This window comes from Sciurus vulgaris (genome assembly GCF_902686455.1).
Source record: "Sciurus vulgaris genome assembly, chromosome: 8".
Taxonomy (NCBI): Eukaryota; Metazoa; Chordata; class Mammalia; order Rodentia; family Sciuridae; genus Sciurus; species Sciurus vulgaris.
Window position 1 is genome coordinate 131,029,493 of NC_136468.1, and position 21,176 is coordinate 131,050,668.

General features: G+C 59.7%; 1 protein-coding gene across 7 annotated transcripts in view; it reads left to right on the forward strand.

The window, feature by feature from the left end:
- Nucleotides 1–966: 966 nt before the first annotated feature.
- KIAA1671 overlaps nt 967–21,176 on the forward strand; it is a 143,617-nt gene continuing 123,407 nt past the window's right edge. For 3 of the 7 annotated variants that reach the window (XM_079151246.1, XM_079151238.1, XM_079151247.1), the window contains exon 1: nt 975–1,052. The gene's annotated coding sequence lies outside the window, so the exon portion shown is untranslated. Of the gene's footprint in view, nt 1,053–1,079; nt 2,096–3,138; nt 3,661–21,176 lie in introns of those variants that run through there. The other 4 variants (XM_079151241.1, XM_079151242.1, XM_079151244.1 and 1 more) reach the window with 3 other exon arrangements.

A 21,176-nucleotide genomic window follows, 5' to 3' on the forward strand; every position in this document is an offset into this window, starting at 1 on the left:
AACTTGAGCTAATGATGAAGCGATCCTTCCCACAGTTCGCCACACGGTGTGATGTTCTTTTCTATCTCAACCTTATCGAGGTCTAGCTGACTGAGAGGCAGAAATGACGTCAGGTCCTCCAGTTATCCGTGCTCAGAAATTTTCCTTAGGAGCGGTGTCACAAATGCAATTCAATATACCTGTTGAACCGCCCCTGCAAAACATCTGGAAGCGCCAGAAGAGCCTGCATGCTGCCAGCGGCTTCAGTGCTGTGTCCCCAGCACGCGGCCCAGGGTGGGTGCTTAATAAAGACATGCTGGCTGAACACAGTGGCGCGCGCCTGCAGTCGCAGCTACTGCGGAGGTTGAGGCAGGAGGACTGCTTGAGCCCGGGAATTCCAGGGCAGCTGGGGCAACACAGTGGGACAGCGGAACAGGCATTTCCCCTCCCAGGGGCGACTTCCTACGATTTTCTCAACTGGTCCACAAGTGTCCACTCATCACTTCCTTCCGCAACACCAGGGCAGCCAGCTGGGCTCACAGCAGGAGGCGCGCCGCGGCGAGGACACGGTGCAGTCCCCAGGCCCTCCGCGCGGGGGCGAAAGCGCCCCGTGCTGAGCTCGCCTCTCGCGGCCGGCGTCCGCGAGGCACCGTGGTGCAAGGACCCGCTCACGCCCAGAGCCTCCGGAGTTGCCGGGCGGCTTGGGGAGCCGGGGCGCAGGGACCCGGCTGCCGGTCGGTGGCCGTGCGGGGCTTTCCGACCCGTGCCTGGGGATGGCTGCGGGGACGCGGCGGGTGCACGGTTTGAGGGGCGGAAAGGGTGTCCCCCCGACCTCCCGACCTCTGACGCGCCGGACCGTCCCAGACTCAGGCGCCCCGGGGCGGGTAGGGTCGGGCGGCCGCGCTCCGCCCGGGCTCTCCGCGCAGGCGCCGCGGGCTCCGGTTCCCATGGCGACGGGGCGCTTCCCGCCCGAGGCCCCGCCCCCAGCAGGCTAGGCTGCGCGGGGCCGGCGCGGGCAGGTGCGGCGGCCGCGGGCAGGTGGCGGCGCGGCGCGGGCTGGCGGCGGCGCCAGGGTAGGTTGCGCGGCGGCCTCGGGGGTGGGCGCTGGCGAGCCGCCCCCAGTCCCGACCGGCTAGCGGGCTGCGGAGGCGGCTGCGGGCGAGGGCCGCCAAGTTTCTGCCCGGCCGAGGCCGGGGGAGAAAAGTTGGCAAAGTTGGCCAAGGAAGAGGCGGGGACCCGGTGGATCCCCCGGGCTCCGGGTCTGCGGGGAGGGGCTTCCCGGTTTGGGAGCCGGGGAATCCGTCTCCCGAGACTTGGGAGTGGATCCCGCGGGAAGATCCCGCACAGGGCAACCAATGGATCCCGCGCCGCCCGGTTGTCCACTTGGGAGTCGATCCCAGGAGGGATCGGGCGCCGGCGGCCTGGGATCCCCCTGGATCTCCAGCCAGGCAGTGACGCGGAGGGTAATTGGCAACTGAGAGTGGATCCTCCCCCCTCCACCGGGTGTGAGGCTGGGGAGTGAATTTCGAGAGATCTGGTGGCCGGCAGCTGGGGGATCGCTGGAGATCCGGGGTACCCGGGCTGCAGCTGCTAGGAGCTGGACATCCGTACGGGTCGGAGGCCCGGGAGGTGGAACGTGGGCAGCGGGGCGCGGGCCGGGTCGGAGGCCGGGGCGCGCGGGCCTTGGGGGCAGCGAGGGTGGGCGGAGGGTAGCGCACTGGCCGCGGGCGCCGGGCTCGGCACGCGTCCTCTCCGCTGGGCCTGCGCTCCCTCGGCGCGTCTTCCCTGGGCAGAGGACCCGATGAGATCGAGGCTCAGTCTCCCTGCTCTAGAAGGCCCCGTGTGGTCCCCGCCCCGGTGACGGCGGCGCCCAGGGACACGGGCGGGGCCCCCGGGAAGGGAAGCTGCCTATTGACCCCCACCCGAGCCTGACCTTTCCACACCCTCCTGGCGCGGAACGCACTGGCCTCGGAATCGGGGCGCGGCGCCCTGGAACCCTGCTCTTCGTGTCCGGGAGCGGGCTTGTGACCTCCGCTGGACACCTAAGTGCTTAGGGCTTCCTGCAGGCCAGGAGTGAACTTTCTCTAGCCAGGAGCAGCCATTACCTTTTGGAAGGGTAAGGACTGTACCTGTTGCACAAAGAAAAAGCCTTTTCTTTGGAGACTCTTGGTGACCTTGGACAAGGCGCTTACCCTGTTTGAGTTCAGGTTTTCACTAGTAACAAAATGGGGGTGGGAGTGGGGGCGTCACCCTTTCCCCTTTTGAGGGGACTGTCAGGGTGAATAGACATAAGAGGTTAAAAAATGTTCCTATAAATATCAGCATGCTCCTCCCTTCCCTGGTTCATCCCCTGGACTTCCCCTGCTTGTCTGAGGGAAGGCTCCAGAAACCCAACTTGCTGTCTTTTCATTGCAGACTTAGATGTTTAACTTGGCCTTTCTTTCTCATGGGTTAATTGCCCCTCTCGTGCCCCCCTGCAGAAAGAAGCTCTGGGGTTGGCTAATCAGTAACCAGGCATTTGAACAAGCCTTCTCCCATTGCTAATCCAGCAAGGATCCTGGACAAACTTGCATTGGGTCCAGACCCTGGCATCTCGCTCCTTCCATTTGCTGCCAGGGACAGTTCCCCAGGTAGTTGTGCAGGCTCAGGCCCAGGTCTTGGTGGTTTTGGGGGGAATCTTTTTACAAAGATCTGCGTGCTTGACAAAGGTGCAGTTACCAGAGAGAAGGGCAGCGTTTCGGTGCTTGGTGTCTGGGCACGGGTTTTGGCCGGGCAAATGAGCTGGCCTGCTCAGCCATTGCGGACTGTGCACCTACTAAATGCAGACAGGTGTGGTCCAGGGCAGTTTGGGATCTGTCTTCCTGGAATGACATTCTAGCTGTGGAGCAGTAGCTTAGCCTGCTGTCTGTCTGGTGCTGATTGGTGCTGTTGGGAATGCCTGATTCTGAGCTGGAAACCTCAGGGGTCCTGACGGCTGCCTCTCATTTTCCACAGACCCTGGCAGAACAGAGGGGTCAGCTGTCTGCCCCTGATTTGTCCCTCGGCATCACCAGACTATATCTCTAAGCAGTCCGGGTTGGAGCCTCCGGGCCGCTCTGTGGGTGCGTGCACTCATTCATTCATTCAACACATATGCCGAGACGCTGTGTCAGAGGCGGCAAGCAGAGACGCAGCTCAAGTGTGGACGGCTTTGTGAGTAAAGGCACTTGTCTAGCAGGATGCTGAGGGCCAGGGGAGGGGGCCCTGGGGCCCCAGCAGGATGGAGCTCAGAGTTTAGTTTCCTGGATTCTTGGCAGCAGGAAGAGGTTGGTGTCCTGGGTCCTAAAGCCCAACAGCAAAGGCCGAGAGGTGGGAGGGAGTGTGGGGTGTTGGCCAGGGCTGGGCCACTATGCTTAGCGACTTGGACTTTATTCCTGGGCAGTGGGGCGCCCTGGCAGGTTCTGTGTCTGTCCCTCTCGCCCTGGCTGATGCGGGGGACAGATGGGAGGGGGCAGACCCCGAGCCCTGGGGGGCCAGTAAGGAGGCTGCTGGGGAAAACCCAGGTGGGCTGAACTTGCATGGAGCCAGGACAATGGTGTTGAAGGTGCCGATGGACATCTGTGACGTAGAACAGTGCTATATGCTGAGAGAAGGTGTAAGTCCCCAGAGAAGGTCACCGTCGGGGGAGACGGCTTAGATCACGTAAGTGTCGGCGCTTGGCGCGGCCAGCCTGAGCACCTGTTGTCTGCCAGCTCAGGGATCAGCATCCAACATCTCAGCCCACAGGGACTCCCGTGTGAAGGTGGTGGGTTCCCGGCTCCCGTGTCAGACGCAGGGCTCCGCTGTCCGAAGGGGGCAGAACAGGGATTTGAACTTGCTCGCAGCTTGCACTTGGCAAAGTTCAGAGTCGGTGTGATCGACTGGGCAGAAGGAACAGAGGATGGTGCTGCCGGGTAAACCCAGGGGGGCTTCCAGGAGGCGGTGGGAGGGAAGGAGAGAGCCAGCCAGGGACACCTGGGGGCCAAGCTTCCCGGCTGGATTGTGGCTTGTGGCCTTGGTGTGGTACTTGTTCTGATACTCAGTTTCCTCATCTGCATCCTCGTCTGGGCTGGTGAAAGGGTCCTCCTCGTCAGAGGGGTGTTCTCTGGGTGTGGCGAAGTGGCACCTGGGATGTGCCAGGCACAGGGTCCGGCCCGGCTGTGCTGAGGAAGTGGGGGTGTGACTTAGCATCATGGTCTGGCGTCAGGTGTGTTCCAGGCAGGGGCTGCCTCGCCAGCGGAGGATCACGCTCCAGCTGAGTCTTGGGGATGAGTGGGGTGGGGGCAGGGGGGACTGCTGAGGGAATTGGGGCTGCCCCTTGGAGAGCTGCATGATGGTCGGCAGGCCCCCAACACAGGGCGTTGACTGAATAAAAGATGACCGCCATCAAAAATCCTCACACCCCGGCCACTCTCTAAATGCCCAGGAAGGGTGGAGATCCCCGCCTCGAAGGTAGCAGTCCCGCCCCAGCTCACCCATTAGATTGTAGAGTGTAAATCCAGACAAGTCACTTCCCCTGGGAACCTCAGTTTCTTCCTCCGTAAAATGGGAGGATCGGGGCAAACGCAGGTAAAGCTCGGAGCACGTCAAAGGCAAAGCTTTGAACCAGGACGGTCTGAGTTCTTTCATTCCTCTTTTCCTCTTCTTTGCAACAAACCCAGGCGATGTCTGCTCTGGGGACTCTCCAGTCTGTGGTTTGAGAAACCAGAGCTTTAAAAGCTCACACAGCTGGGAAGTGGAAGAGTCAGCATTTGAACTCAGAGCCATCTGCTTCAAAGCCGTGTGTGCACTTAGCAACGCCTCCCTCAGTGCAGGGGTGGGTGGCCCTGGCCACTCCCACACTCAGTGCCTGTCATTTCAAAGCAAGCAAACCCCTGTTTGGATTGAGGGACAGACACACATTTGCACGTAGGTACGTAGTATTTTCCGGCACCAGTACAGTGTTTTGTGAAGAATCTTATGCGTGCCAGGCACTAGGCCTGCTGGGACTGCAGAAGAGACCCGTCCAGGCCTCCTCTGGTCGGGGATGGGATTTGGCCAGATGAAGAAGAATGCAGAGTTATGGACTTGACTTTTGGGAAGGAGCTATCGCAGCTGCATTTGTTAATTGCTCGGTTTAGTGACCTTTGAGATGTTTTATAACCTTGTCTCCTTTAAGATTATAAAGCACGTTTGCAAAGCACGGTCTATGGCTCTTGACATCACTGAGTCAGAAGTGATAAACACACATCGAAATGCGCTGAGTATTAGGAAAATGACGTGTCGCACACCACACACCCAAAGGCGGCAAAACCATCTTCCACAGAGTGAAAGGGACTCTCCCACCGTGAGCTCCCAATTCAACTTCTTGGAAAATTAGAGTTTCTCTTGACCCCCAAAGCTTTACCTACGCTTGTATGCTGTTTGGTTCCTTCCCAGTTCCTGTCAAACTCTGCTAATTATCAATGATTTTTTTCTTTTTTTGGTAGCGGGTATTGAACCCAGGGGTGCTGAACCACTGAGCCACATCCCCAGCCCTTTTTGAATATTTTACTTAGAGACAGGGTCTCGCTGAGTTGCTTAGGGCCTCAGCTTCCCAAGCTGCTGTGATTACAGGCAGACACCACCGCACCCGACTACCTATGATCTATTTTTTTACCTCCACTCTGGAATCAAAGGGATGGGTTGGAATCTTAGCTCTGCTGCTTATCTGCTGTGTGACCTTGGGCAGCTGACTTGACCTCTCTGAGCCCACTTCCTTCTCAATAAACGGGCATAATAATGGGACCTACCTATGAGGGTTGCAGTAGGGAATAACGAGAAGAGATTGGCAGATGGTATGCGCTCCACGTGTGTGCTGGTTATTAATTGTCCTTGTCATTACTAGTGGTGGTTCTATTTGGGGGTTGATAATATGGCCTGTTTCTCCCACTTCCAGCTCTAGGAGGCAGGAGCCCCATTTGTCCTCACGGCTGTGATCTTGGTACTGCCCGACAAAGTAGGTGCTCAGTAAATAGTTGGGGTTCAATAAATGCCCTTTTTGTAGGAAATTCTACAACAATAATGTAAAATGAGGAATTCCCCACAGACATCAAAACCAGATCCGGGCACTCACTCATCCCAGCATGCATCGATTTACCCTGCTCTCCTTAAAAGCCGGGCACTCCAATGCTCGGAAGTGCCGTAATTCACCTGGCCTGCCTTTGAGAGACAGCTGCTTTTTGCTGTGCCACACGGTGCTAGAATAAACACCCCTGTCCCGTTGTCCTTGAACAACTCTTGCAGCGGACTGGGACACACATCCCAGGAGGGTCTTGTGCAGCCCCGGACCTTTTACACATGCGCTAAGGCTGAGGGAGACGGAGACTGAACATTTCAGAGGGGACACCGGTTGGCTTTGTCTCAGCAGCCATGGTCTCCGGCCTGATGACGGGGATTGTTCCTCTAGGTTCCACAGGGTTTTGTAGCTTTTGGGTTTTCCTCCAGCCTGCTGGAGAGCGTGTCTTGGAAGACATTTACGCATGAGTCCTTTTGGAAATACGTGGTCTTTGTGTCGGTCAGGGTTTCCCACGTCCTGCTGCGTAACAAACATCTCAGTGGTCTTTGCATGCAGCAGGCATCTGTTTCCTGACCCTGGGTCAGCAGGTGTTCGGACCCATCTGGTCGGGTGGCCTTCTTTGAGATACCCAGGCTGACAGGTGACAGCCTGCTGGGGGCCTGGTTTTCTGTGTGGGAGCTCGGCAGGAGTCTGCAGTGCCTCTGAATGCCTCATGAAGGACTGAGAAGGTGTTGCTCCTGCCCTCCATCTGTGGTCCCCTGCACACGGCCAAGCCCCACATCAGTGAGCGGCAAGAATCGTGGCTCACGGGCTGTGTGGGATGAGTGGACCCAGAACAGGGGCTGGTTTGAGCTGATAACCCAGAACAGGTCATTCATCCGCAAGTCTCAGTTTCCTCATCTGGGAAGTGGGGCCAGTGCGTCCTCTCTCCTCAGCTGCTGGGAAGTATTGGGTGGGCAGGGGAGGGCCACGGTGGGGGCGACTGTCTGGGTGGCGATTTTTGCTCGGACCTCACAGTTGCTCCAGCCCTGGTGGCACCTGGGGCCGCGGCTCTGTGCTCGGGTCCCAGCGCTGCCTCTTTTGGGGGCACGTGACCTTGGCCGGCCTCATCCTGGTCCAGCCTGGGTTCACACTTTGTAAAATGGACACAGGGTGCTTGGAGGCACAAGAGGGACCGTGACAGGCTTGGCGCTAAGTAGATGAGTGTGCGATTGTCCGTGAGGCTGGCATGGAGCTGCGGGGGTCCTGCCTGGCCTGGGAAGAGCCAACCGCCTGGGCCCGACCCCCGCTCCCTCCACTTGCTGGCTGTGTGACTTTGGGTCGGGCAGTGAGCCACTCTGGGCTGATTGGGCCTCATGGGTTGATGATCATGAACTGTGTCAACAGTACCCTTCATGCATCTGCAACCCTGCGGTTCGTGGTTGCTATGGTTACAGTTATTAGTGGCACTAGTGTGGGGAGGGCCTGGGGGTGCCCCCACCCCCGAGCCCCAGGGCCTGGAGTTTGGCCCCTGAGCCTGTGTTTTCTGCTGCCCTCCTGGGAGCAGGGGGGCTGCCTGCTCAGGGGTCATGGACACCCGCAGAGCAGGCCCGAGATCCCAGGGCAGCCCCGATCCAGCAGGCAGACTCGGGAAGTCTGAGGTCCCTTGTGAAGCACCCGTAGGCTTCTGCGCCCTGGGCATTGCCAGAGGCCACCCCCGCGAGGGCCAGGGGCTAGGGTCACACAGTCCTTCCTGTTCACCTCGTCAACATTGCTTGTACATCAATCACACGCCGCGTCCCGTCCTGGGTCGCCTTTCTGAACAGGGGCAGGGCCGTGGAGCCTGGGGTAGCTCAGGCCTGGGCTTCCTGTGTGACCCCAGGCAGCTCACCTCACCTCTCTGAACCTTTCCTCGTTTGTGAGTGTGCCTCTGAGGACCAGCGTGTCCTTGGAGGAAGAGAGGGCAACCTTTGACCTGCAGGTACCGGTGACTTCTCTGCTGGCTTCTCCGCTTCTGGAAGCTTGGGGAAGGTGACCGCGGCTGCCACTGCTCTTTAGGTAGAGACCCAGCTTTTGAGAAAGACCATGTTGTACGCAGTGAAGTCAAGTAGCCAGTAGGTGAGCCAGTGGTCTCCCTGCCGGGCTCTCTGCTCACCATGCTCCTCTCCATCACTTCATTTGATCTGTGCCCCCATTTTACAGATAAAGAAACTGAGGCTCAGAGAGGGAGCCACTTATCCAGGACCACCAGGAAGGGGGACCGTGCATCTGGGCAGGCTGACTCCCGCCCCCATGTCCCGAGTCTCTGCCTATGCTCTTTCCCAGGCAGAGGGGAAAGATCCTGTCTGTACATCAGTGCTGTGTGGCTTCAGGCAAGTGACTTTACCTCTCTGAACCTCAGTTCATCCACCAAAAGAAAAAGCCAAGATTCTCCCTGCAGAACCATGGTAGGGTTAGATGGGATAACAACATAAAAAGCCCTCTGCACACGGTAGGCACTTCAAAAACGGGAGCCTCCCCCATAGAAAGATCAGCTCTGGGTTTTAAAAACAATTGAAATTCTCCCGAGGTACCAGCCACGCTATAAATCTTCCTTGTCTGTAGTCGTAGCAGAAATATTAGCAGTGGCAGTAATAAAAAAAAACAATAATTAACCTCTGTTCCTGTCCCCGTGATGTGGATTCGGTACTTATTTGACGAAGTCCTCGTAACTGCCTTCAGGACGGGTGCTGGCATCGTTCCCATTTGACAGAGGGAACTGAGGCCCGGGGAGGCCCAGGTCGGGGCTGTGTTTTGCTTCCTTAGGGACTGAAGTGCCTTCTGGGACCGTCCTGTGGCCATTGGTGTGGGGAGGGGACCTCCGGGCAGAAGGGAAGGCCAGGGGCGCGGCGGGCACACCCGGGTTCTCTGTGAACTTGGGCCTCTGTCCTGCCCTGACTTGAAGCCTGGGCCCAGGCAGGCCCTGCCCTGGGCACTGGGCAGGGCCTGGGAGTGACTGGGGTGGGGACCCCCAGGGCCCTTTGGCCTGGGCAGTCGCCAAAGCTTGTTCCTTTCACTGCAGGGCCCAGCACTCTGTCTTTGTTTCCTGTGCTGATCCTCCCGTGGCTGGGCCGGCTCGCGGAGGGGTCCTAGTCCAGAGGAGAGGATGGCAAGGAGGTCAGAAAGCTCCTGGCCGGATGTCAGGCCTCCTGTGTTCTAGTCCCTGCTTCTCTGCTGTGTGTCCCTGAGTAAGCGCCTTCCCCTCTCTGAGCCTTTTGTTTCGTTTGGGGTTTTTGTTTGTTTTTATAGGCATAAAGCGAACTACATAAGTAGATCCCAGTGCCTCCTTCTCCTGCTGCACCTTCTGGAAGGATCAAAACCAGCCCTTCGCAAGGCAGGACTTAGAAAACCACAGCTCGCCCAGGGCGTGCCGGGCGCCTCCCGCGCCCTGCCCTGCCGTGCTGTGCGCCTTCTCAGATCCCAGCCGCTGGGGCAGAGCTGTCCTGATGACCCCCAGCTTGGGGTCCGAGGAGGCCCAGTCGGGACCTGCCTCCTACGAAGTCCTGTCCCCATCCACCCTCTGCCTTGGGAGCTCCAGGGCCCTGGGATACTCATTATGTTCATCTTTATGTTTATTGAGCACCTACTGTGTACTGGGGCTGGGTGCAGAGGAGGGAGAAAGAGGCAGAGAACCTGGGTCCTCGCTTAGGTGGGAGGACACGATGTGCAGGCCTGGTCACTGCCCGCTTAGCTCCACAGAGGTGGCGGGGGCCCAGGTCTGGCTTCACCGCGGGGGTCTCGACAGGGCCCCTCTGTCCTTCCTTTAAGTCACTTAAAGGGGTGGGGCAGGGGTGGAGGGAGGCAGCAAGAAGACTGGAAGAATTTTTGGAATGTCCAGAATGCTGGGGGCCCCGGAGCGGGCAGCCATCTCCCCTGGCCACACTGGGGTCTGCAGCATGGCCACCTCCTCCCGGACCTCTTCTGAGGCCAGCCTGGGAGGACAGCGGACTCAAGGCCACGCGGCTCGTCGCCTCCCGCTGCCTTCTCCCCACTCGGGCGCGGTCCACCCTGTGGGCCTGGGGTCCACACCAGGGTCTGGAGCTGGGCGCCGGGGGCGTGGGTGCCGTGAGCGGTGCTGCTGGGGACCGCCCCGCGGTGCGCCCTGCGCTCTGGAGCGCTGGGGGTCCCCTGCCTCCCTTTCGCTCCATCTCCACCCTTGGTGGGTGCTTCCTGCTGTCGCCTCCTGGCAGGTGCGGCTTGAGATCCCTGTCAAGTGACCTGGCGGGTGACCCTCGGCTCCTTTTCCAAAGTGACCGCTTTCTGTTCTTTCCACCTGGTGGCTCAGCAGCCCCTCTTCACGGTTGAACCTGTGCAAACACAGGCAGCCCTAACGAGGAGCGGGGAGCCCTCCCGACACCCCACACTCTCGAGATAACCCGCACCAGCCTTTTGGGCTGGCATTTTTAAACTTGTCCAGAACTGCGCACGCACACCTCTTGGCTGAGAGATGTCGGCCCTGTATCTAGGGGCATAGAATAGGGGTTCGCTTCTCAGGTGGCTTGGGTTCCAGTTCTGGCCCTGAAACCTCCAAGCTGTGTGACCTTAGACAGCTCACTTGCCCTCTCTGAGCCTGAGTTTCTCCTGTTTACAATGAGGTTGCTCTGAAGAGTCAGTGAGTTATTGCCCGGGCAGGGTTTGGAGAGCTCCGTTCCTACTAACCGCCTTTTCACGCACGCGCGAGCTCTTTCCAATTCTGGGGAGACAAGAGTTGTCTCTAGAATGCTGTGATCTGCAGCTGTTTGCGAGACCGACGTTAGGCTGGGTGCGCCTCCGGGTATACAGTGGTGCCTGCTTCCTTTATCTCCCTGGGCTGGGGCTGCCCAGACCGGGGACTGGGCCAGGTGGCCAGGCCACGCCAAGCACACTGGGTGCCTTCAGAGCCCGTCTGTCCTGATCTCTATCGCCCAGGGATGCTTCCTGTCCCTGCCCGGGCCTGGCCGTCATCCAGGACCGGGCTCCTGGACGTCCGGGCGGGTGGGCGGAGCTCACGCAGAGCGCTCCACCTCCTCCCCAGGAACGGAGCAGGTCAGCGGTGTCTCCCCGGGTTTGTGGGCCTGGGCGGGTGACCTGCACCCGGGGTCCACGCTCAGCTTCCTTCTGAGCGAAGTGGGGCTGATGCGGGTCTCAGCTAGTCGGGTGGCTGGGCCCCAGGGTGTTCAGGGCCCTGTGGGACCAGGCGTCTGGCCTGGGCCTGTCCCCCAGCCCTCGGGCGCCCTCATGGACCACAGCAGCCGTGGCCCAGCGGCGAGGTGCCGGCTAAGCTCCGCCTGGGTCTTCCTGACGCTCGGGCGCTGTTCTTCATCCCACCGTCGCTGTCGCTCCAGGGATGTTGGGAGTCTGTCTACCACGGGTCACGTGGGCCGTGGTGATGGGAAGGCAGCCGTGGAGCTGCTGAGGCGGGAGCGGTTTCCTCGCCGACCCCGTGGTGCCATCTGGAGTCTTCGGGTCCCATCCTGCTGTGTGGTGTCTGTCACGCTCCAGTGCCGGTCGTGGCCCCTGCCTGAGGTCCCCAGGCCCTGTCGGCCTGTTTGAGCAGCGCTGAGGATAGCTCTCAGTTTTGGGGCCCCAGGATCGGGGTTTGCCAAGTAGATCTCCACTGTCTCTCCGACTTGGGGTGACCGTGGGGCTGTCACTGAATTCTCCTCTGCAGGGCCTTGGAGGAAGGAGGTGGGGTCCAGCAGGGTGTGGACCTGCCTGGGCTTCAGGGCTGCTGCCCCCGGGGAGGGCAGGGCACAGGGGACAGGCGCCCGGCTGCTCAGGTCCTGCCCTCCACCCGGGCCAGGCTTTGGCGACAAGATGGTGCTGGAGTCACGCAGAGCCCCAGTGCCCGTCTCGGGGTGCGCGCCACAAAGACGTCGTCCTTAGAGGGTCACTGCGGGACACAAGGGAAGCGAGAGAGCGGGAACAGGACCACCCGGTGTTACCAGGCGGGCAGGGACGTGGCTGGCGGCCTGACCATCAGCCTGGAGGGTTTTCACCGAGTGCTTTGCGAATTTCCCCGCGTGGCCTCACTTCGCACTTCAGAAAGCTGGCCCCCTGGGAGGCTGAGTCCAGGACTCTGTCCACCATCACCTTCAGGGCCACCTGAAAGATCTGTGTGATCGCTCGTGGACGTCTGCCATCGCCCACCTGTCCACGCTGGCTTCTGTGCATCCTCCACCCGCCTTGTTTCCATCGCCCGTCTGTCTGTCTGTCCATCCTTCCGTCCGCCTGCCCTTTCATCCCCCCGTCCACCCACACTTCCATTCACCCTTGCCCGTCAGCTTCCTTCTGTCTATCTCCCATCCCTCTGCCCCTCCTGTCCACCCACCATCCCGTGACGCTGTTAGTTGAGCACCTACTCTGTGCCAGGCACTGTTCAGGGTGCCAAGGATGCAGCATGATGGTTCAGGGCCTTGGGAACCGGGCACCCAAGTGGAGAGAAGCAGGAGCCCGGCCCACGGACACCATGGAAAGCTCTAGAGAGTGATTCAGAGCAGTGGCCAAGGTAAAGGAAGGTGCTTTGAAAGACCCGCGTGTGTTTTAGATGGGGCAGTTAGGGAAGGGCTCTTTGAAGAAGTGACCTTTGTGCTGAGACCCGAGGGACTTGACGGAGCTGGCTAAAGAGCCCAGGGAGGTGTTCTGGGCAGGTGCAAAGGCCCTGAGGCAGGAGCAAGCCGGGAAGGACCAAGGTGCACAGGGAGCCGGGCGGGAGGGCAGGAGGACCGCCCTGGGCCTCGCTGGTGTGTACAGTGGCCCTTCATGGCAGGACCTGGGGCAGGTTTTGGAAAGAACGCTCTGGCTGCTGAGCAGAGAAGGGACTTGCAGAGCAGGCGACGGGAGGCAGAGGAGGCAGTGGCCCTGCAGGTGACAGGAGGGCGCTCAGGGCTGAGGACAACACCCCTCCACTGCCGTCCCCCAGCCCAGACCCCAGTTTGCCACCGTGCCCACGTCTGTATTTCCTTCCTGTCTGTCTCCCCGGGGGCGGACGTCCTGGGGGGCAAGGACTGCTCAGCGTGGCCGTGGACTGGCGCCCGGCGAGTAGGTGAGCTCAGTGAGTGCCTGCTGACTGAACGGCCAGTAAGTTCCAAAGAAGACCTGGGTGATCCTGGCGGTGGTGGCCGGCAGTGACGGCCAGGTCACAGCCGGAGCAGCCTGTGCTCGGAGCCTCCTGGCAGGCCCTCGGCGCCTGGCGGATTTTCCCGTGGTGCAGCTGGATCAGCTGGACCCGGCTCTGGGGGGCTGCGTGGGAAGGAGCCCTTCTGTGCACTTGAGGACTCCCGTTCAGATTTGCAGCTTTCATGGCTCCGCCCTGTGAGCCGGGGCAGGTCCCGCCCCCTCCCCAGCCTGCTGGCAGAGCAGTGATGGCAACGGGCAGCTTCCCTCGGCCACCCCCTGGCCGAGTCAGGCTCTGTGCTCTCTGTTCTCACTATGATGCCACAAGGTCGCAGCTGTTCATGTGCCCATCTTCTAGATGAAGAGACTGAGGTTCAGAGAGGCGATGTCACTAGCACACAGTCATTCAGGTGGGAGGTGGTGGAGCTGGAGTTTGAAATAGAGCTAATACATGAATTCAGCGTTTCCCAAGCCCCAGTCATTCTGGTGTCATTTTGAAATTTCTCTTTTTCAGATTTTCATACTTGGACTGCTTTTCAGTTAATTTTTGTCTTGACCTTGTCTCTTCTTAAGTAACAGCTTGATTCAGAGAGAATCCATACCATTAAGTTCATCCACTTAAAATATATAATTCGGTGGCTTTTATTATAGCCACAGATATGTGCAACTCCTGCCATGATCAATTTTTAAAATATTTATTATTTTTTATTTTTACTTTAGGTACCAGGGATTGAACCCCAGGGGCACTTAACTACTGAGCCCCCCTCCCCAGCACTTTTTTGTATTTTATTTAGAGACAGGGTCTCGCTGAGTTGCTTAGAACCTCGCTGTTGCTGAGGCTGGTCTTGAGCTCGCGATCCTCCTGCCTCAGCCTCCCGCGTCACTGGGATGACAGGCGTGCGCCACTGCACCTGGGAATTTTAGGACATTTTATGACCACAGAAAGAAATTCACCCTTGTCAGCTGTTGCTCTTCATTTCTCTCCCACTCCCTGAGCCTTCGGCAACCACGAATCGAGTTTCCATCTGTGTAGACGTGTCCGTTTGGACCTGCCATCCCAAGGGACTCAGCGTGTGACCTTTTGTGACTGACGTCTTCCACGTAGCAGGATGTTATCAGGGTTCATCTGTGTGATAAGAATCGGTCTTTCTTTCCTTTTTGATGCCTGCGTTCTAATCCCCTGTACAGATATACCCCATTTTGATTCATTTTGATTTAAGTTAATTTGTTTTATTCCCAGGGCTGGTGGGCCAAACCCAGGGTCCCGCAGGGACTAGACGGGCGCTGTGCCACTGAGCTCCACCTCTGGCCCCTTGATCCATTTTCAAAACTCATGTAAGACCATTTTAAAGTCTGTTTGATGTGGCGGTTGCACTTTACCTAGTGCACCAGCGAGTCCATCCCATAATGCATTGGTGCATGCATTGCCATGGCACCCACCCCACCTGGTGCGCCCGGTCCCCTGCCCTGCAGACTGAGGGCCACCCGCAGAAGGGCTGCCCGGCGCGGTTGATCCTCTGGGCACAGTGCCCCATGTGGTCTGCCCTCCCTCCGGTGAGCGAGCCGGTCGGATGCTTCCTGCTCGTCCAGGGGACACGTGGAAGTGCCTCCTCGGGTCTGCCCGCCGCTTTCTCGAAGCAACGAATTGGCCGTGGCTTTGGCACTGGGCGTGTAGTAGGTGCTCAATAAACAGAGCAGAGCGACTGGGCTCCTTGTCCAGGAAGTTGCTGGGTCCCGGGCTTCGCCACACGGCCGGGCAGCCCTCACCAGCCCCTCGTGCCTCCGCAGAAGGGACCCACTGCTCTGAAACCGCGATGGTGTAGCTCAGCGCGCCGGGCCCGGTCATTCCAGAGGGCCCGCCGCCAGGTTAGCAAATCCATCCCTTTTTCCGGGCAAGAAAACAGCCTCAGAGAGGGTGGTGACTCGGCCCAGGGAGCCCAGCAAAGATGGGGCAGGGGAGACCCCAGTTCCCTGCTCAGTGCGTTTCCTCTCGTTTCCTGGCCTCCCTCTCCGCGTGGCAGTGGTGCGGCTGAGCCACCAGCAGGGGACCCAGCTGTGGCTTCTGGGTCTGGGGTGGGCGTGGACCACACTGGGCCTGGGAGGTGCCACCCGGTGAGCAGGTGCTGAGTCTCCTGCGCCCGCCGCAGTCAGCCTGTCCTCCCCCACCCAGCCTGCACTAGGGCTGTCCCCGTGCTACAGGACCCTGGGGGGGACCGCTCCTCCTTGGGCCAGCTCTGCCTGTGGACGGCACGTCCCCGCGGGTGGGCAGCAGGTCCCAGCCCCGACAGGCCCATCTTGGGAAAGTGTCCTCTTCAGGGAGGGAACACAGGGGTGCGGGGACCCTCCCACGCCCCTGGCTGGTCCCCAGCTGCTGGGATCTGTTGTTGGGGGGACCTGTCTGCTGCCCCTCCCCAGCGGCGTGAGCTGTCCGGGGCTACCTGCCAGACCTGGGTGCCCCTAGAGGAGCCTGTCCCCAGGGCCAGGACAGCTGGACCCTCTGGTGTGGGCTGACCACAGCTCCACAGGGACAGGTCTGAGTCCAGTCTCACCTCTGCCCCGACACACGCTTCCTCCGGTCCAGTGTTCTGGCTGCACAGTGGGATGCTGGGGTTGGGGGCTCTGGGTACTGGGTGTGTAGTAGGTGCTCAATAAACAGAGCAAAGTGGCTGGGCTCCTTGTCCAGGAAGCTGCTGGGTCCTGGGCTTCGCCACGCGGCCGGGCAGGCTCCTCGGTCAGCTGGGTTTTCCCGTCTGGGGTGGAAGGACCTCGGAACCCACTCAGGGCTGTTGAGGGTCCACTGAGCTGCTGTTGGGGGCACTGGCTGTGGTCAGGGTCACTATTAAGCTAATGCCAATGTTTCCATAGTCAGAGTCCCATGTGTTTATCGGGGGATCCTGCCTTTGTTAGAGGGACCCCCAATGGACAGTGGAGGCAGGGCTGGATGTCGTGACCTCTCAGGCACCCTGCTGTCCAGGGATTCTGGATACAGTGTTTGTCCAAGGCCAGGGACGGTGCTGTTTTCCACCCTGCCAGGGCCCTGGAGGGGGCTGGTGACTGGACAGGACTCAGGGCTGGGAAGGTTTCTGTCCCCACCTGCCCCTGGGGAAGGTCCTGGGTCTGGCCTCGTGGAGCCCAGGAGGCAGGGGAGGGAGGGCCCGATGGAGGCCCTCAGTCCCTGGTCACCTGGGGCCTCACCGCCCCCTCCTCCCTCCTGGGGGGATCCAGGGTGGGGTCCCCACACAGGACAGGCCTTGGCCTGTAGCCCCTCTGCCAGTTGAGGGTGGGGGTTCCTGTCAGGAGCCTCTCTGCGCTGAAGAGGCCTCGGTCCTCACCGGCTCCAGTCTCCCAGCCTCTCTGCGGCACCACCCAGACCACAGGCTTCTTCCTGTGTCCCCCCAGACCGCAGAGCCCCAGAGAGGAACCACGGCAGCCACCACAGAGTCACAGCAGGTGACGTGCTGCACACCCCCACCCCTGCGCACCTGCCCCCCTCTCCACACCAGCGGTCATCCTCCCTCCGCCCCGGGGCCCCGCTTCACAGATGAGGAAACCGAGGTTCAGAGAAGCAAAGCGCCCTGAGGCCTACCTGGCTGGCACGCCATGGGACGGGGCTCCGACCCGCAGCCGGGGCCCAAGCCTGAGCCTGGAGCCCGACTTTGAAAGACACTCTGTCGTTGAACTAGTGATGAGATACTTTCACCTCTGCAGGTGACGTCGAGGACAGTCACATCCCCATGCAGCCACCACCACCGTCCCCCTCCAGGACTCCGTAGTTACTTTGGGAAAATAAAACCCTCTTCCCCAAAACACTCCCCACCTCCAGCCCTGGCACCGCCACCTTCAGTGTCTGTGAGATCGACTCTGGGGACCTCACCAGTGGCCTCAGACAGTATTTGTCCTTTTGTTTATTTAGGTACCAGGGATCAAACCCAGGGGCACTTAGCCACTGAGCCACCTCCCCAGCCCTATTTTGTATTTATTTAGAGACAGGGTCTCACTGAGTTGCTCAGGGCCTCACTGTTGCTGAGGCTGACTTTGAACTCGAGATCCTCCTGCCTCAGCCTCCTGAGCCACTGGGATGACAGGTGTGCGCCACCATGCCTGGCAGTATTTGTCCTTTTGAGTCCTGCTTATTTCACTTGGCATGATGCTGTAAAAGTTCACCTACCTTGTAGCGTGGGGCAGAATTTCCTTCCTTTTCAGGGCTGAATAATGTTCCACTGTGCACACCCTACATTTGGTCCATTCATCCATCAGGGGACACTGGGTCGTTTCCCAGATTTAGTTATTGTGAATAATGCTGCTCTGAACGTGGGTGTACAAAATACCTGTCCGAGTCCCTGCTTTCAATTTTTTAAAAAATTGTATATCTTGAAGTGGAATAGCTGGGCCATGTCTTTAAGTTTTTTGATTAACAGCCATACTGTTGTCCACAGTGACTCTATCCTTTCTATATTCCTCCTCAGGAGTACGCCAGGGTCCCAATTCCTCTGCCTCCTCCTTAACACCTGGTGTTTTCTGGTTTTTTTTTTTTGTTTTTTTTTTTTCTTCTTCTTCTTCGTTTTTGAGATACTGGGGATTGAGCTCAAGGGCACTCTACCCCTGAGCTCCACTCCAGCCTTTTTCAATTTTATTTTTGAGGCAGGCTCTCCCCAAATTGCTGAGGCTGGCCTTGAACTTGTGATCCTCCTGCCTCAGCCTTCGGAGCAGATGATGGGTACGCAGTACAGCGCCTGGCTCTTCTCTCTTTCCTCATCCTTGTGGGGGAAGCTGTCCCCTGAGTTCTGGGGAGACTTAAGGGCTGTGTTTGTTGGGCTTCAGCCTCTAACGCCAGGTGAGATGCATGCCTGCTTGGATGCCTGTCCCAGGGTGACGTGTGTCCCGCAAACACCTTGGCTTCCCCCACTGGTGCGCGTGCTCCCCGAGGCAGCGGGTGGACGTGGCTGAGGACGCGCCAGAGAGTCCACTTCTCACTGGCCAGCGAGCGCCCTGGCTGGCGCCTCGGTTGGGAGAAGCCCTAAGAGCTGGACTTCAGGTCCTTCCAGGACGCTCTGGTGCGGAGGAAGGAGACCCCGGGTGCTGGGGACAGTCCCGCCTGGGCGACTGGGAGCCCTGCCCGGGATGGAGTCCGAGCCTTCACACCTCCGGGTGCCCAGGGAGGTTCTGGGCACCCGCTGGAAGCAGGGCCCCGTCCCATGACGGACTGGATCGGCTGAGGAGGGACACAGAGGGTTCGCTGTCACTCCTGAGTGCTCCCGTGGACAAAGGACCAGTGCAGAGCCCCGGCTCCGTCACACACTCGCGTCTGTGACTGGCCACATCCGTGCCCCTCCTGGGCTGTGAGTCACCCGAGATGTGGGAGTCACCCCGCCCGGTCGTCCTTAAACATCACCGTGCGTTGGAAGACGCCAGCCATGCTGTCCCCAAATTGGAGGTTACGTTATAAACACAAAGGACAGCAGACGGTGGCCTCAAGTTCCCACCAAGGAAAGCCCGTGACAGGGAGCGGGGGCCCCGGAAGGCCTGGCCCCGCTGTTGTTCCCAAGCTGCAGCAGCTAGAGTGGCAGACGTGTCAGAGAGGCCAGCGGGACGGGGTGGCGATCTCCGGGCGCCCGCTTCCTGTGAGCGGTACTTCACGATTGGCCTGCGGCCCCTGCACCCCAGCCTGAGCACAGAGCTGGGGAGACAGGTGCAGAGAGGGCCCCGCGGGACAGGGGACGGTTTCTTCCAGGCCCAGCACCAGTCGCTGCATCTGCCCTGGGGTGTGGGGGTAACCGGACTCCAGGGCACCCCCTGGACCCTCCCTGGCCGCCAGGCCGAAGGCGCGCCTGCGCTGTGCGCTCTGGGCAGGGGGCGGCGCAGAGCCCGGGAGGTAAATCTGGTGGCGGATCTGCGCTCCAGAGCCCCAGAACCTCCGGAGGGTCAAGCAGCCTTTTATCTACGGGGTCGCTGCGCTGCAGCAGGCCCTGCCAAGGCTGGACTCCTGGGTGGTTGGCAGCATGGTGGCTCTTTGGGGGCACTGGCGTGGAAGCCAGTGTCTGAGTATCCTCCCACCCTTGCCTCCTCCTTATGTGCTGTGTGACCTTGGGTGAGTCTCTTGACCTCTCTGAAAATACTCCTTGACACCTGCTGTGGGCCAGGCTCTATGTGGTTGCTGCAGGGAATCGCAGGCCGAAGTCCCCTTATGCTTGGGGCTGATGGGCAGGAGGCAGAGGCAGACACCGCCATGAGGAAGGAGAGCAGCCAGCGCCGAAGCAGGTCTGCCAGATGGACTTGAGCCGCAAGGTCAGCCCCGGCCCCACCAGCAGAAATGCTTTTCCGACGGTTGGAAGGCCAGAGCGTTCGCAGGGCCACACTGTCCCCGAGGCTGGAGAGGAGAATCCTTCCTTTCTTCCAGCCTTCCGTGGCTTCTGGCAGTGCCTGGAGTTTCTTGGCTTGTAGCTGTCGGTCTGTCTGTCTGTCTTCTTCTCTGGTGGTTGGATGAGGGCGCACCGCAGGCCAGGATGTCCTCATTCAGGGCCAAGTAATTACGCCTGCAATGAGCCCGTTTCTAATCCCAGGGGACAGGAATTAAACCCTGGAGCGGGAGGCGGAGCTGTCCGAGCGGAGACTTAAAGGACGTGTGTGCGCGGGTGGGAGGAGTGTCCCCCGCGGGAGCGCATGTGCAGCCGCGGGGGCTGCAGGGCCAGGAGCCCCAGGGCCTGAAGCATGCGCAGCGGGCCGGTGGGGCCAAGGGGGCTGACCTGGGGTCTGGGCTGTGGAGCCAGGAGAAGGGGTTTGGATTTCATTTTAAATGCCTGGGGGGTGGGGTTAAGCAGGGCGTGGTGTTGACTGGATTCCCTTTTGGAAAGAGGTCATTCTAACTGGGGAGGGGCGTGGCCGCAGCTGCTGGAGCACCCGCTTTGAGGTCCCCCAAGCTCGTGTACATCCCTTCAGGGTTTGGATTCTCCAACCCCTTCCGGGTAAGCAGAGCAGTACTGTTGTCCCTGAGGAAAGGAAGGCCCAGAGAGGGTGAGCAGTTTTCCCAGGACCACACAGCCAGGATGAAGAGAACTCAAGGCAGCGGCCTGTGCCTTCTGTCGTATGAATGCTTAACACACCTGGAGGTGACAGTCCACCCTCACAGACAGCTGGGACTCTGTGGAAATGCTCGAGGACCGAGAGCGTGGGTGCGTGTGGGTCTTACACCCATTATTTTACCCAGCTAAGAGAAGGTGTAGCTGTGCAGCAAGGGCGGCCATCTCAGCCACTGGTGCGTCCGGGGGCGGCTGTGTCCCCCATTCAGAGGGAGCTGCTAAAGAGAAATAGCGGGCACACTGCTCCGACCACTGTGATGCCCACCCCTGAGCTTTTTAGAGGGTTTGGAAAAAATCCTGGCCCTAGGTGTTGCCAGAGGCGTTGGCTGGATGATGGGGACTGTGCCTCTCCTGTGTCGGACGTGCGCTGGCATGAGACAGAACAGCTTCATCCGGAAGTAAAACATTCTCGACTCTTAAGCGGAAACATTTCCAAGTGTAAACTGGACCATTTTCCCCCAACCCAGGTTTAAAACGCCACCGAAGCCAGGTGCCGTGGTGCACCTATCACTCCAGCAGCTCAGGAGGCTGAGGCAGGAGGATTGCGAGTTCAAAGCCAGCCTCAGCAACAGCGAGGCCCTAAGCAACTCAGTGAGACCCCATCTCTAAATAAAATGCAAAATCGGACTGGGGGTGTGGCTCAGTGGTCGAGAGCCCCTGAGTGCCATCCCCGGTTACAGCCCCCCCTTAAAAAAAAAAAAGTCACTGAGGTCCCTGGGTCAGGCAGGAGGCGCCAGTGACCCCCCTAGCCTGTTCCCAGAGCAGGAAGAGGCCCTGTGTGTCCGGCAGCCCCTTTCTGTGGTTCCTCCTTTGGGCGCACAGGGAGGGACGGGAGAGGAGGCCCTGTTGCTCTTTAGCAGCAGAGACCCCCCCCCCCCCTTTTCCGCTGAGGACTCCTCCAGCTGTGTTTGGAGAGGCGTGGGTGCTCCCTGGAGGGCAGGCTGTGACCCTGG